Genomic DNA, 16,615 nt, shown 5'->3' on the forward strand with positions numbered 1-16,615 from the left:
GACCTCCGGTCTCAGATGAAAGAGTTGCTGAACAGTTCAAAGAAAACTTGAGACTCATCACAAATAGGCACCCTATTCATAAAATTATAGTTGGCAGTGACTTCAATCTACCTTCCGTATGTTGACAGAAATACATTTTCATACCCTATTGTAGATAGAAAACAACTTCCGTAATTGTTCTAAATCCTTTTTTTTTAAATTATTTCGAAGAATTAGTTCACGAGGCCATTCAAATTGTAAATGGTTACGAAAACACACTTGACCTCATAGCCACAAATAATCCTGAGGACCACGACTGATCCAGGGATTAGTGAACACACAATCGTAGCGAGGCTCAATTCCGTATCAAAGAAATTCACCAAAACTAAACGCGAAATATATCTACTTATAGAAGCAACTAAAAATTCGGTTGATGTGTTTCTAAGAGACAGTCTCCAATCCTTCCAAACTATGTAACTGAAGACCATATGATTTAGACCAGGGCTTAACAACTGGCCGGTTTTGAGCGCGAGTACTCGCGTCTGCTCAGGCACGTGCTCGCGAGCAGGTGCAAGGTCGCGGAGTTGGGAGGGAGGGGAGGGAGAGGAAATGCGCGCGCACGTTTGAATGTGATCTCGCGTTCTTAGCAGATTTAACTAGCCATCTGAATGCTTTGAACATTTTACTACAAGGTAAAGATCTGCTAATTACTCATTTCATAGAACGAATACGAGCTTTTAGAATGAAATTGACACCTTGGGTGAGTCAGCTGGAAACAGGAAACCTAGCTCATTTTCCTAAATTATCATCCATGCAAGATGTTCACAAAGACTGTGAACGTTATTCACATAGTTTAGTTGATCAGCGCTTTCAAGATCTGATAGCACTAGACAGTGATTTTGATCTGTTCTCTCCATATTCAGCGAATATTTAAGAGATTCGTCCTGAGCTGCAGCAAGAAATTATTGACCTGCAGTGTGACAGAGATTACAGAGACAAATTTCAGAACTAGAAAAACATTTTGGAATTCTACAGACACTTCCCTCAGGATAGATTTCCTCGTTTGCACAAACTGGCGGCTACAATAATATCAATGTTCGGTTCCACGTATGTTTGTGAACAACTGTTCTCTGCAATGAAATGTAACAAGACGCGCCTGGGGAACGCATTGTCTGATCGAAATTTAAACTGCACGATGCGCCTAAAATGCACAAGAACAATTACTCTGAACATAGACGCAATTGTAAAGGGCAAAAAGTACAAGATAACCGAGAATCCCACACTTCAGTGACACCTTTTATTGTGTAACAGTTCACAAATTAATGCGAATGTAGAGGCATACACTAAGCTAATAAAATTATGTGGCATGTGTACATTCTCCTTTATTTGTTTCATTTGTCACAGTAATAATTCGTGAGTGATATCCCTGCAGGTGGCCGCGGATTTACATTGACTGGCGGCAGCTGTTGTGTGCCCCACGTGACTTTCCCCACTCTCCGCTCTGGTCCGGTAGTGGGGGTAGCGTGCTCGCGCTCTTCCGTGCTCGCGCCTTGCTGCTCACAGCTTGCTCCGCGAGCACGTATGTTGTGAAGCCCTGATTTAGACGAATGCAAAATCTCCAAGTTGGCGAAGTTTTACTGAGGCTCGAAATTTGGTGCGGATTTCAATGCGAAATGCATTTCATACTTTCCACAACAACACAAAAGCTTTTGACAATGTTGACTGGAATACTCTCTTTCAAATTCTGAAGGTGGCAGGGGTAAAATACAGGGAGCGAAAGGCTATTTACAATTTGTACAGAAACCAGATGGCAGTTATAAGAGTAGAGGGACATGAAAGGGAAACAGTGGTTGGGAAGGGAGTGAGACAGGGTTGTAGCCTCTCCCCGATGTTATTCAGTCTGTATATTGAGCAAGCAGTAAAGGAAACGAAAGAAAAGTTCGGAGTAGGTATTAAAATCCATGGAGAAGAAATAAAAACTTTGAGGTTCGCCGATGACATTGTAATTCTGTCAGAGACAGCGAAGGACTTGGAAGAGCAGTTGAACGGAATGGACAGTGTCTTGAAAAGAGGATATAAGATGAATATCAACAAAAGCAAAACGAGGATAATGGAATGTAGTCGAATTAAGTCGGGTGATGCTGAGGGAATTAGATTAGGAAATGAGACACCTAAAGTAGTAAAAGAATTTTGCTGTTTGGGGAGCAAAATAACTGACGATGGTCGAAGTAGAGAGGATATAAAATGTAGACTGGCAATGGCAAGGAAAGCGTTTCTGAAGAAGAGAATTTTGTTAACTTCGAGTATAGACTTAAGTGTCAGGAAGTCGTATCTGAAAGTATTTGTATGGAGTGTAGCCTGTATGGAAGGGAAACGTGGACGATAAATAGTTTAGACAAGAAGAGAACAGAAGCCTTCGAAATGTGGTGCTACAGAAGAATGCTGAAGATTACATGGGTAGATCACATAACTAATGAGGAGGTAGTGAATAGAATTGGGGAGGAGTTTGTGGCACAACTTGACTAGAAGAAGGGATCGGTTGGTAGGACAGGTACTGAGTCATCAAGGGATCACCAATTTAGTATTGGAGGGCAGCGTGGAGGGTAAAAATCGTAGAGGAGACCAAGAGATGAATACACTGAGTAAATTCAGAAGGATGTAGGTTGCAGTAGGTACTGGGAGATGAAGAAAGTTGCACAGGATACAGTAGCATGGAGAGCTGCATTAAACCAGTCTCAGGACTGAAGACCCCCCCCCCCCCCCACACACACACAAACACACACACACACACACACCTCTCCACGCACAACACAGTGGCCGACGGTGTCCACTTAACAACTGGGGGCAGCGGCGTTTGCGTAGAGTTTTTAATGCTAACAGACAGGCAACACTGCGTGGAATAACCGCAGAAATCAATGTGGGACCTTAGACGAACGTATCTGTTAGGACAGAGCGGCGAAATTTGCCGTTTATGTGCTGTGACAGCAGATGACCTACGCGAGTGCCCTTGCTAAAAGCACGACATCGCCTGCAGCGCCTCTCCAGGGCTCGTGACCGTATCGGTTGGACCCTAGACGACTGGTAAACCGTGGCCTGGTCAGATGAATCCAGATTTCAATTGATAAGAGCTGATGGAAGGGTTCGACAGTGGCGGAGACCCCACGAAGCCGTGGACCCGAGTTGTCAACATGGCACTATGCAAGCTGGTGGTGGCTCCATAATGGTGTAGGTTGTGTTTACGTGGAAGGCATCGGGTCCTCTGGTCCAGGTGAAGGGATCGTTGGCTGGAAATGGTTATGTTCGGCTACTTGGAGACCATTTGCAGGCATTACGGACTGCATATTCCCCAACAATTTTTATGTATGACAATGCGTCATGTCACCGGGCCACTGTTGTTCACGATTCGTTTGAATAACATTCTGGACAATTTGGCCACATATATCACCTTATATGAATCCTATCGAACATTTATGCGACATAATCGAGACGTCAATTCGGACACTAAATCGTGCACCTGCAACGCTTTCGATATTGTGGACGAGACTGTAGAGGCAGAATGGCTCAATATTTCTGCAGAGGACTACCAGAGACTACACCGAGCAGAAGGGTCCCCAGTCTGATATTAGGAGGTATCCCGTGGCTTTTGTCACATCAGCGTACGTTGGAGGGACGACCCGCCCGAATTTCCATGCGCGTAAGTAATATCTTGTCCGAGTCTTCTAGGAACGTACGCTCTCGGAACTTTGTCAATAAAGTACACCGTGAAGCATACTACCTGTCTGGTAGCGCCTGCCACTGACTGAGCTCCTCCGTGGCGATTTGGAACCTCGTGACTGTTGCGGATCCGAGACTGACGAGCAGTACTCAAGTATTGGCCGAACGAGGAGTCCTCCTGAGGATTGTACCAATGAATATCTGTCTGGCATCTGCCATATCTGCGGTTACTGTAGTCTTGCATGGTCGCTCAACTTTATAATCGCTCCGTACCCTTAGACATTCTGTGAACGTGACTGCTACAAGCGGAAGTTCGATGTCCCTTAACCGTACTGGAATGGGAGCTCTACCTACTGATGCGCTATACGTTTCATTTGGTTATGTTGGCAGTCAGCTGCCAATCACTGCATCACGTGTCGAACCTCTATGGGTGCCTCAACATTTAGCTACAGTTTTCTGCCTTCACGACTTCTGTGTATACAACAGTATTCCTGTTCAGACAGCGAATGGTGTGCTGTCGAAACGACAGCCGGGAACGGACGGCACGACTTACACTTCTCCGATCTTATCGTCGTGATCATTGCATTAGCGAAATGTGTGTAGGGGGACGTGATACGTTGCCACATCCTTCTCTCGGAATTGCAAAGTAATTCCATTTTGCTTCATTTGTAACCTCGCTCCCCTCCCCACCTTGTATCACTACTGCAGTCAAAACATCTTCACAACAGTACAGATATCAACGGTATAAATTTGTGACTAGACTGAGAATTTTTTGGTTGGGAGGACACAGGAAGCTATTTTGGATGGATAATCATAGACAGTTGTAGACGCAACTTCAGGTGTGTTCCAGGAAAGAATGATGGGACCCTTAGTGTTCATGCAAATGATGCACTTACCTGTGATGCAGTACTTGTCTAAATAAAGTTGCACAAATATTCAGTCAGATCTTCATAAAATTTCTGAATAGTGCAATGTTATACAGTTGTTTTAAATGTTCAGGAACTGTGCACTTCATAAAACGAAATAAGTTAGCGTCCCTTGACCACAGTACCAACGAGCCACAGCTGGCGTTGGTCAACTCTAATACCTGAATGTAACAATTTATGAAGGTATCTACAGCTACATGGCTACTCAGCACTTCAGACTTAAGTGCCTGGCAGAGGGTTCATCGAACCACCTTCAGATATTTCTCTATCGTATATGAAGGTGGAATCTGTTCTTTCGGACTTGTCCCAAAGAACAGATACCATTGGTGACCTTGCAGATCTCGATGAACGAAATTGTGTCCTCGATAGCTGAGTCGGATAGACTGTCTGCCAGGTAAGCAGGAGATCTCGGGCTAGAGTCACGGTCGTGGCACATATTTTCTACTGCCCCCGTTGATATTTATCAGCGCCTGTAACCAGCTTATGGTCTGGATTTCATTGTAATCTCATTCTTCGAGAGCTGCAGTGGTATCTGTTCTTTCATAAATGTCCGAAAGAACAAATACCATCTTCATATAAATAAGGCTTACCGGCCAATGATCTTCTTCAGTGTGGATGCACTCACATTGCTAAAACTCTTACGGAAATCGGTAGATTGACTGCCGCGAGTAATCAGTATCGTGGGCAGGGGCACTACAAATATAGGGTGTGGCCAGTAAGCTGGAAATTTGGGTCTCACTGGGAGCGTGCCAGAGACAAGTTCGTGCAGTCGCGCTATCCTTGTGTCCTCGATGGCTCAGTCAGATAGAGCATCTGTCATGTAAGCAGGAGATCCCGGGTTCGAGTCCCGGTCGGGACATAACTTTTCAACTGTCCCCGTTGATATTTATCAACTCCTGTACGCAGCTAATTGTGTGGATTTCATTGTAATTTCATTTCTCTATCGTTGCGCTCTCGAACAGTGTATGGGAAAAAATGAACACTGAAATCATTCTGTACGAGATCTGAATTCTCGTATTTTATCACGATGATCGTTTCTACCTATTTAGATTGGCGCCAGTAAAATTATTTCGCATTCAGAGGAGAAAGTTGGTGATTGAAATTTCGAGAAAAGATCTCGCCACAGCGGAAAATGTGGAGTGATCACATAAACTCAGTCCCATGTAAACTACTCGTAAGCGGCGGACGCTGGTCAATGTCAGAATACTGAGAAAATATAGTCAATCTACAAAGGAGATAGCTTACAAAAGACCATCCTAGAATATTGTCAAAGTATGTGGTATCCGTACCAAAGAGGATTAAGAGAAGATGTTGAAAAATGTATAAAGACGGGAGACACAAATGAACACAGGTTTGTTTGACCCGTGGGGTTGTGTCACGGAGATTGTGTTTCTTAAATGATGCATCTACGGATATCACTACCATAGGCACCGTGAAGACAAGGTTAGAGTAATTACAGCGAACATAGAGGCGTTTAAGTAATCCTTCATCACAGATGAAGGGACCCTAATCACCCTAACAGAAGCACCCTCTGCCATACATTGCACAGTGGTTTGCAGGGTACCAATAAGGATATGCGTGTAAACGTGGATATAGTTATTAAAGCTTAAGGACATTAATGCTATTAACAGCAAATACCGTGACTGAATGAAACAAAGTTGTTTCCAAAGAACACACACAGTGCACATGATGACATTTGCACTGTATGCATGTACACTAGCCCCGGCGAATATCGCTGAGAAAATCTGTTCGGACTTCCACCCGACATTTGCACTATTAGGTAGATATATTCTGTGCAACACAGACACATACCCGCCAGGTCAGCCGAGAGCACTAATGCCCTGCTTCCTGCACTTCGGTAGGCGCGCCGGCCCCGGATCGAATCGCCCTGCGGATTAACGTCGAGGGCGGTTTTTAGGCGGTTTTCCACATCCCGCTAGGTAAATACCGGGCTGGTCTCAATGTCCCGCTTCAGTTACACGACTCGCAGACATGTGAAACTATGAAACACGTTCGGGTGCACTGATTCCATCCTGGGGGGGGGGGGCGTTGGGGGGGGGGGGGGTGTTACGGGGTGGCGACAGGAAGGGCATCCGGCCACTCCTTCAATTAACAGTGCCAAATCCGACCCTGTGGGACAAGAAAGCAACCAAAAGAAGAAGACAGACACACATATACAGAGACAATTATTGAACTATATGAAAAAAAATAAGTTTGTTACAAACTGCGGCGTGCACACACTTAATTCAGCATGTAAGCGTAATTGTAGATATTCGGATTTAGGTTATCATGTGTGCGATATGCCTGTCATCAATGGTGGTGGTGTGGCGTAGTCGAATAGCGAAATTCTGCATGACTCACTTAAGTGTCGGAACATCGATGCTGTCGATGACCTTCGGAGTGGTGGTGGTTTTGGGGCTATTGCTGTACACGGTGTCTTTTAATATAGGCCCACAAAAAGGAGTCGCATGTGTTCAGATCCGGAGAATATGGCGGCCAATCGAGGCCCATGCCAGTGGCCTCTGGGTACCCCAGAGCCAGAATGCGCTCTCCAGAGTCCTCTTCCAGGACACCAGACACACTCCTGCTTCGATGGGGCCGAGCTCCGTCCTTCGTGAACCACATCTTGCCGAAATCAGGTTCACTTTGGATAACAGGGATGAAATCATCTCAAAAACCTTCACGTACCGTTCGGTAGTCACTGTGCCATCGAGCAATATTGCACCGATTAGTCAGTGACTGAACATTACACATCACATAGGCACCCGTTGAGGGTGAAGAGAGTTCTCTATCGCGAACTGTGGCTTCTTAGTCCCCCAAATGCGCCAGTTTTGCTTATTGACGAACCCTTCCAAATGAAAGTGGGCTTCGTCGCTAAACGAAAGCATATTCACACCAAAGTCATGTTCGTCAATTCTGTGGACAATAGTGTTGGCGAAACACAACCGCTTTTCCATGGCCCTGGGGCTTAATGGCTGATGGGTTTGAATTTTGCATTGGAAGAGATACAGGTCTTAAACAGCAACTTATCTCAGTTTCTCCCGATTGATTCCCACCAGTTTCGCAGTTCGTCTGATCGATTTCCTGGAGCTGGTTTGAAACACAGCGCGTGTCCCTTCGATGTTTTCAGGCGTTTTCACTCTTTTTTTGCCGACCGACATTTTCAACACTGTCATCACGAACACGACCCGTTCTCTCAAACTTGCGAATCAAATTCTTGATTGTTAGCACACTTGGACCGGTTGTCGTCACAAACTTCCGTTGAGCCGCAGTTGGGCTGCTGTTGCTGGCATAGTAGGCCTTCACAAACGCTATACACCCAGGAACGCTGCACCGCGGCATTTTCACGTGCAAATGGCCGACAACAGCAAGGCGCGTGCCAATTCCCATCATGCTCCAACCGTGCAGTTTGAACACCCTAACGCAAACCAAAATACTCAGAATATATCCTTGAACAACCAACTACATTTTGTTTATGGGTAGATGTTCCATCATAGCTCTGGAAAGTATGAAGCAATTTTAACAAGACTTGGTAGAGAAATGGGTTATCGTCTAGAGGAAAAGAAACAGACACCCCAGTAAAGCCAGCAGCGGATGAGGAGACTTGAAAGCAATGATATGAAGAAAGAACAGAAAACTATGTTATCGTAGAAATTGTGGTTTTAGGTGTTGGCAGAGTGACGTGATAATTTGGTCGAGCTTCACCGTTTGGATTGTGAGTAGTGGTGGAAATGATTTGACGTGTGAAAATAATCGACAGAAAATGACATTTGTGTCGAACCCACACTTACCGGGTTCGCTAGGGTGCTTGGTTGTGGTTGGGGTGGCTGTCTTAACATCGTACTGCGCTGATTCCATACAACCGACTAAACTGCGTTCATCATAAGAATAAAGCTGATGTAAACATTACACCGTGTATTCTGCGTTTGGTGGGATCTCATTGCATTTCGTTTCACATGGAGCAGAAGGCAAGCTGCCTCGAGTACAATCAAGTACGATAGTAAAGGTAAGTTAGATGCTGTGCGTAAGACGCACATTGATTAAGCGGCAATACGGGTTAGCAGCTTTATCGTGCGTTTAACTGGGACAGCGCTAGGCACCCAGCTGATCCAACTAACCTGGCGGCAGTGGCGGGAACAGTTGTAGTAAAGAAGTGAAAGAGACGAGCAGAGAAACAGTATAGCTTCGAACGTCATTTAATTCTGAAACAGAATGAAATAATATACGGCAAAACTTCGACAATACGCTTCTTAGAGGACCAGGCGGAAAATGTAACATACTCACTTTCCCAGCCATCATAGTATTGTAATTAGAAATAAGAGTGATGAAATGCCTAAATTAAACTTAGGGTAATTTGTTTGCGTGAGCTTTGCAGTTATTCCGAGCTGCTCCCACAACCGAATGCGAGGAGTAAATTTCATTACCGGAACTGTCATTGCTACGTCGATAAAGAGGCGATCAACAAAAGAATCGTCCAAGTCATCGAAGCGCCACGTTTTCTCCTCTTCCTTTATGACTTGCTATTCTGCACCCCGGCCATCCAGCGTTCGACAGAGACAGGTGACAGTTTTGTGCATTAATTCCAGAACGTCTGGCAACTTAAATGTCTTTTTATTTCTCGCGACAAATCTCTCGAGTCCAGATCAGTTCTATTGCGTACAGATTGCAGTGATACGGTAGCAACTGTAAAAATGCAGCATTTGTACGGTGTGTCGATGCGGTGAAAATTATTGTTTTCCGTGTTTCTACGACGCTGATCACTCCGGTTTGTGTGCGATCACATCTGCGACATAAAACAATGGGAATAAAGCGTATTTGATTTTTCATTTTTCTCTGCCACGTGATGACTGGCTGTTGTGTCATGTTCTTAGGTTAGTTAGGTTTAAAGTAGTTCTAAGTTCTAGGGGACTGATGACCATAGATGTTAAGTCCCATAGTGCTCAGAGACATTTGAACCATTTTTTTGATTTTTCATTTTTGTTCCAAAAATATGTTTGCTTAATTTAAATAATCTTTATTAAGAATATCTATAGGTAGTTAAGAATTTATATTTATAATGAAAACTGATATTTTGGTTGCGGTATGTTTATTAGAAACAAGTTGATCATATATGTGTTAATTAGCATATATTTGATGAATTTTATATATAAATGTCGTGAGTATTGGAACTGGACGAAAAAATTTAAGAAATAAAAGAACACGGGGAAATTTGAATCCGCGGTCAACGGAACAGCCGTTAACCATTCTCCAACGCTACCGATTACGTCACGCAGCTCGCTGCTAAAAGTGCCGTAACTATAGTAAACACTGGTACTCCGGAAAGTTCATACCTGACTTTGTCTGTAAACTTATGAAAAACATTAAGATGAGTCTGTTTCTCGCCATTTCAGCGGTGTCCCATGCGCGTGTTTAACTGCGGAGCAGGAAGCAGCGTCAGCCGTTTTTCCAGTACGCAGCGGGTTGGGCGCTCAGTGGCTCAGGTGTGCAGGGGTGGGCAAAAGGCAGTCACGCCGGAGCTTGTGCCACAGTTGTGCGCAGACTGAGCGCAGCACGTGGTTAGCGCGTCCACACATTGCTTGTAACAGTGTCGCCTGCCGGGTAGGCTGAACGGTGTGCGGGACCCATAATCATCAATGTTTGGATTCAGCTCGCTGCGGGATTCCTGAAGAAGCTTGTGGACTCTCTCCCTCACTAAACTGAGGCCATGATATCTCCTTGGTTGACTAATTTTTTTGTCCAGAGTGTGCATATTGTCGGAGTCTGCTAAATACGCGTATATTTGTAAAAGAATCCAACAGTGCTCATTGTTTCTCGATATACGACGACAGTGAATCGCCCTAGCAAACCAGTGCTTCTTGATTACGTCACCAAAAGACGATAGTGTCATTGAACCTATTCGTGAATTATTGAAGTCACGTTGCGGCTTCCTAGCTGTTATGTTTCTTAGTTCCCTCATAGTTGACGACGGTGACTCGAGAGAAATCTTGAGAGCGTAGTAAAATTCTTAAAAAGTTGTATTATCAGTTGGGCAGTTAGCTGGCAAGAGTTGCCCTTGTGTTCCGACAAACGACCGATAATTGGCCAGTTGTTACGTCACAGAAAATGAAGATGTGCTGTGTAGGTATAAAGATGGCTGCCCCAATGTCGACTTGCACCGCTTTGGTGCAGCGATCTGCGACACATGTTTTGAGCAGTGAAGCTGTTAAACCCTGGGAACTGTATTGCAGAACTGGTGTGCCCCTGCAGCCAGCGTACGAGTGGTGCAGGAAGTTGTTTAAAAGAGGCATAACTTCTGTGGAAGAGACTCCGCACTCTGGGCAAGCACACCGCGCAGCGCAGTCGCGAACGAAAACATTTCCGCAGTGGATGAGCTTTTGAAGGATACAGCCGCTATTTTGGATATTAGTGTTAGTTCAGGACACAGTATTGTGCATGATGTGTTACAAAAATGGCTCAAATGGCTCTGAGCACTATGGGACTCAACTTCGGAGGTCATCAGCCCCCTAGAACTTAGAACTACTTAAACCTAACTAACCTAAGGACATCACACACATCCATGCCCGAGGCAGGATTCGAACCTGCGACCGTTGCGGTCGCTCGGCTCCAGACTGTAGCGCCTAGAACCGCACGGCCACTCCGGCCGGCTCGAACCGTTCCGCCAGATGGCAGAGCCGTAGTAGAGCGTCAAAATGGCGTCTACACACGACTCACGGTACAAGCAGCGTACTGTTACTGAATTCTTGTGTGCAGAAAAACAGACCGTGGTGAAAATCCATAAACGTTTGTGTGCAGTGTATGGCGATGCTCCAATTGATAGTACAGCTGGGCGATGGGTAAAGAAAGTTACAGCCTCAGAAAATGCAGAAACAGAGCTCCATGATCAGCCACGCTCGGGACGTCCTGTCACAGCCACTGCTCCAGACATGCTGAATCGTGCGGATGCCATTATTCGTGCCGACCGGCGCATCACAAGTCGACAATTAGCTCTGCAGTTGCCGGTCAGCACTGAGAGTGCATCTGCAGTGATCGGGACTCTCGGATATTCAGAGAGATGCTCAAAATGTATTCCACTAATGCTCACAGCGGACCACAAGATTCACCGAAAGGCCGTTTCATCTGAATTGTTGGAGCGTTATTAGGCCGACGGAGAGGCCGTTCTGTCACGGACCGTTACGGGGGACGAAGGCTGGATGCACCACTTTGCGCCGCAAACAAAAAGGCAGTCCATGGAGTGGTATCATCCCCATTCACCACAAAAGAAGAAATTCAAGACAAAACCCTCTGCCGGAAAAGTGATGGTGACAGTCTTCTGGGATTGTGATGGCGTCATTCTCGTGAATGTGATGCCGAGAAGGTCAACCATCAATTCAGAGACATATGTGAAGACTCTGAATAAACTCGAGAACCATTTCTGACGTGTTCGATCGGACAAGTATCCAGCAGAAATCTTGCTCCAACACGATAATGCACGCCCACACACAAGTCTAAGAACCCGGGAACGCACCGCCAAATTGGGTTGGACATCATTGCTTCATCCACCCTACAGTCCAGTCCTGGCACCCTCGGACTTCCATCTCTTTTGGCCGCTTAAAGATTCTCTATGGGGAACACACTTTGAAGATGACGAGAATGTCAGTCATGCAGTGAAAACATGGCTACGCCTACAGGACAAGAGCTTTTAACGCAGGGAATACATGCTGTTCCACAACGTTGGCATACAGCCATAGAACGTGATGGAGACTACTTAGAAAAATAGGACATGGGCAAGACATGTAGATGTATATTGTCACCAAATTCAGACTCTTTAACGATAAATATGTTTTGAGAAAAAAATATGGGGCTTTACTTATTGACGACCCTCGTAATAGATGATCAAATATGCTACGAAGTCACCTTCGCCTTGCATACAGAAGTTAAGGACGAGGACTTGTGACTGCAGGTGTGTTGTTGCAAAACGGCTCGTCTCTATGCTGGCCGCTCAGTCAGAGCAAAAATACAGGATAGAAATTTGAATTTACGCAATAGAACTCTCCCCAAGTGACACACATGTGTTCGGACGACTGTAACAAGCGCTGAGAGGCAAGCATTTGAGAACCGATGAAGAGGTGAAAACCGCAGTACGCGAATGGCTGCATTCACAGCCGAAAGGATTCTTCTTACTTCCGAAGCGAAGGAATCGTGCATTACACACCACGGGGACTACGACGAAAACTTACGCATCTGTAATTTTTCTGTGTTGCCGCATTTGCATAGTAATAAATAATTATGACTTCCTTCTTTTTCCCGACTGATGTACACTGAAGGCATTCCGGATATGCTCAATAATGTTCGTGTCTGGGGATTGTGGTGGCCAGCGGAAGTGTTTGAACTCAGAAGAGTTTAAACTCAGAAGAGTTTAAACTCTGTAGCAATTATGGACGTGTGGGATGTCGGATTGTCCTGCTGGAATTGCCCAAGTCCGTCGAAATGCACAGTGGACACGAATGGATGCAGGTGATCAGACAGGATGCTTACCGTACGTGTCATCTGAGAGTCGTACCTAGACGTATCAGGAGTCCCACATCACTCCAACTGCACACGTTCCTCACCATTACACAGTCTCCATCAGCTTGAACAGTCCCCTGCCGACATGCAAGGTCCATGGAGTCATGAGATTGTCTCCAAGCCCGTACACGTCCATCCGCTCGATACAATTTGAAACGAAGCCCGTCCGACCAGATGGCACGTTTCCAGTCATCAACAGTCAATTGACGGTGTAGACGGGCCCAGGCGAGGCGCAAAGCTTTGTGTCGTGCAGTCATCAAGGGTACACGAGTGAGCACCGGCTCCGAAAGCCCGTATCGATGATATTTCGTTGAATGGTTCGTACACTGACACTTGTTGATCGCCCAGCATCGAAATCTGCAGCAATTTGCGGTAGGGTTGCACTTATGTCACGTTGAACGATTTTCTTGGTCCCGACTTCCAGGACCTTTTTCCGGCCGCAGCGAAGTCCGAGATTGATGTTTCACCTGATTGCTGGTATTCACGGTACGTTCGTGAAATGGTCGTACGGGAAAATCGCCACTTCGGAGATGCCGTGTCCCATTGTTCGTGCGCCGACTATAACACCACGTTCAAACTCACTTAAATCTTGATAACCTGTCCTTGTCGGAGCAGTAACCGATCTAACGACTGCGGAGGACACTTATTGTCTTTATATAGGAGTTGCCGATCGCAACGCAGTATTCTGAATGTTTATATCTTTTTATATTTGAATACGCATCCCTATACCCATTCCTTTGGCGCTTCAATGTAAGATTGAGATAAATGTAATAATTCGCTCGCTTCGTGTAAAACAGGCATGGGAAAACTTTGATGACCCACAGGTCTGATTCAAATACATGCTTAGCTCGCGGACCTCTTCAAAAATTCAAATGGTTCAAATGGCTCTGTGCACTATGGGACTCAACTGCTGTGGTCATAAGTCCCCTAGAACTTAGAACTACTTAAACCTAACTAACCTAAGGACAGCACACAACACCCAGCCATCACGAGGCAGAGAAAATCCCTGACCCCGCCGGGAATCGAACCCGGAAACCCGGCGGACCTCTTCATCACGTGACGCAACAGCAGGTTCCTTATGGCATGTCGTCAAAAGTATGGGGTCCATGTCATTAATGTTTATGCAGTAACGCAGCGATACGAGCGGCACCCCTTTGCCGACATGCCACGCCAACAAGTTATGCCTCAAAACAAGCGTTTTGAGTGTATATTCACTTTCTGTTCGCTCCATCTTCAGATATTTACGTTTATTTACTCGTCGCGGTTTTTTCATCAGCTGGCTTTAAAAGCTTCCATTGCTAAATTTTACAGCGTCTCCCTCTCCCGTCCACGAACTTCACCCGCGGGCCGGATCCAGCCCGCAGATTCGCTGCCAGATGAGAAGCGTCGGGAGACGTTTAAAACGCCGCCGGCCGTTGACCGGACGCGCGGCATAACGAAGGCGCGCCGTAATAATTAATTAAACGCGGAAGTGGCCGTCGGTTCGTTACTACGGCCGCAGCCAGCAGGCGTGTCGCGACAAATGAGCTCCAAGCGGTCTCTGCTCCACCCGTCTACCCGCGCGCGGCTTCTGCGTCTACACCTACGGTGTGTGGCGGAGGGTACTTGCGGTAGCACTCTTTGAACTCCCCCACCTGACCCTGTTCCGTTTGCGGATACTGCGTGGGAGGAATGATTAGTTTCTAATTTCTCGTTGTATAGTCATTTCGTAAGATGTATGTTTCTTAGAAGGAAGCCCAGTTCTAAGCAAAGAAGGGAAAGCAGAAAGGTGGAAGGAGTATATAGAGGGTCTATACAAGGGCGATGTACTTGAGGACAATATTATGGAAGTGGAAGAGGATGTAGATGAAGATGAAATGGGAGATACGATACTGCGTGAAGAGTTTGACAGAGCACTGAAAGACCTGAGTCGAAACAAGGCCCCGGGAGTAGACAACATTCCATTGGAACTACTGACGGCCTTGGGAAAGTCCAGTCCTGACAAAACTCCACCATCTGGTGAGCAAGATGTATGAGACAGGCGAAATACCCTCAGACTTCAAGAAGAATATAATAATTCCAATCCCAAAGAAAGCAGGTGTTGACAGATGTGAAAATTACCGAACCATCAGTTTAATAAGTCACAGCTGCAAAATACTAACGCGAATTATTTACAGACGAATGGAAAAACTGGTATAACCCGGCCTCGGGAAAGATCAATTTGGATTCGGGAGAAATGTTGGAACACGTGAGGCAATACTGACCCTACGACTTATCTTAGAAAACAGATTAAGGAAAGGCAAACCTACATTTCTAGCATTTGTAGACTAAGAGAAAGCTTCCGACAATGTTGACTGGAATACACTCTTCCAAATTCTGAAGGTGGCAGGGGTAAAATACAGGGAGCGAAAGGCTATTTACAATTTATACAGAAAGCAGATGGCAGTTATAAGAGTCGAGGGACATGAAAGGGAAGCAGTGGTTGGGAAGGGGGTGAGACAGGGTTGTAGCCTCTCCCCGATGTTATTCAATCTGTATATTGAGCAAGAAGTGAAGGAAACAAAAGAAAAATTCGGAGTACGTATTAAAATGCATGGAGAAGAAATAAAAACTTTGAGGTTCGCCGATGACATTGTAATTCTGTCAGAGACAGCAAAGGACTTGGAAGAGCAGTTGAACGGAATGGACAGGTCTTGAAAGGAGAACATAAGATGAACATCAACAAAAGCAAAACGAGGATAATGGAATGCAGTCGAATTAAGTCGGGTGATGCTGAGGGAATTAGATTAGGAAATGAGACACTTAAAGTAGTAAAGGAGTTTTGCTATGTGGGGAGCAAAATAACTGATGATGGTGGAAGTAGAGAGGATATAAAATGTAGACTGGCAATGGCAAGGACAGCGTTTCTGAAGAAGAGAAATTTGTTAACATCGAGTATAGATTTGTCAAGAAGTCGTTTCTGAAAGTATTTGTATGTAGCCATGTATGGAAGTGAAACATGGACGATAAATAGTTTGGAGAAGAAGAGAATAGAAGCCTTCGAAATGTGGTGCTACAGAAGAATGCTGAAGATTAGATGGGTAGATCACATAACTAATGAGGAGATGTTGAATAGAATTGGGGAGAAGAGGAGTTTGTAGCACAACTAGACTAGAAGAAGGGATCAATTGGTAGGTCATGTTCTGAGGCATCAAGGGGTCACCAATTTAGTACTGGAGGGCAGCGTGGAGGATAAAAATCGTAGAGGGAGACCAAGAGATGAATACATTAAGCAGATTCAGAAGGATGTAGGTTGCAGTAAGTATTGGGAGACGAAGAAGCTTGCACCGGATAGAGTAGCATGGTGAGCTGCATCACACCAGTCTCAGGACTGCAGACAACAACAACAATAACATGTTGCGTGATGTAATATTTTGTCCGACTCTTCCCGGAAAGTAAACGACTCCGTGATGCACAACTCCTCTCCTGTAGCG

At 45.4% G+C, this 16,615-nt stretch overlaps 1 protein-coding gene and 1 non-coding gene across 2 annotated transcripts in view; both read left to right on the forward strand.

Annotated features, from left to right (window-relative positions):
* The window catches only part of LOC126106657 (serine/threonine-protein kinase minibrain), a gene marked incomplete at its 5' end in the record, with an annotated part of 140,601 nt that overhangs the window by 34,570 nt on the left and 89,416 nt on the right, over nt 1–16,615 (forward strand). The window lies entirely within an intron of this gene.
* On the forward strand, nt 5,404–5,478 carry Trnat-ugu (transfer RNA threonine (anticodon UGU)). Its single transcript has one exon. It is a non-coding gene; the product is annotated as a tRNA-Thr (tRNA).

Source organism: Schistocerca cancellata, chromosome 10, assembly GCF_023864275.1.
Source record: "Schistocerca cancellata isolate TAMUIC-IGC-003103 chromosome 10, iqSchCanc2.1, whole genome shotgun sequence".
NCBI lineage: Eukaryota > Metazoa > Arthropoda > Insecta > Orthoptera > Acrididae > Schistocerca > Schistocerca cancellata.